The sequence below is a fragment of the Dipodomys merriami genome, unplaced genomic scaffold (assembly GCF_024711535.1).
Source record: "Dipodomys merriami isolate MVZ:Mamm:240054 unplaced genomic scaffold, mDipMer1.0.p SCAF_1376, whole genome shotgun sequence".
In the NCBI taxonomy this organism is placed as follows: domain Eukaryota; kingdom Metazoa; phylum Chordata; class Mammalia; order Rodentia; family Heteromyidae; genus Dipodomys; species Dipodomys merriami.
In genome coordinates, this window is record NW_027202689.1 from 123,986 (window position 1) to 124,691 (window position 706).

Genomic DNA, 706 nt, shown 5'->3' on the forward strand with positions numbered 1-706 from the left:
GTTTAGTATTGTTTTTCACTTCCTTTTCTACCACCTAACCTAAATTATAATACATAGTAATGGAATGAAAAAGCAAAGTCATCTTAAGAAATTCACTTAAGGCTCTGGGAATGTGGCTTCATGGTACAGTGATTGCTTAGCATGCATGATACCCTGGGTGCAATTCCTCAGTACCACATAAACAGAAAAAGAAGTGGTGCTATGCCTCAAGTGGTAGAGTGCTAGCCTTAAGCCAACAAGAAAAATCTCAGGAAGAGTTCCCTGGCCCTGAGTTCAAGCCCCAGGACTGGCAAAAAAATTCATTTAACTAGTAAATGCCAAATAAAGAAACTATACTTGGAATATATTATTGCTCCTTCCAACTATGACCTAACAATAGTTCTTAATTCATGTACTTTACCTATATTAGAAGACTGCATTGAGAGAAAAAAAACATTTTGTTGGTAGGTCATGGCAATTAATGTCAAGAATGTGCTTAGATATCAGGTGAGGATTAATCTAAGTCTAAGTGAGATTTGGAAAATTTTTGGTCAGTTTTGGCACCAAAAATGCACCAGCTAATTAATAGTTGTGATAGAAGTGAAGTAATAAATCCAGATGCAAGAAATAAATGATAATAATAACTAAATTATACCGGAAACTGTCCTAGGGAACCATATTTGGTTATTAAAGAACTAGTTATCAAGTAGGCTTATTCCTCATTCCT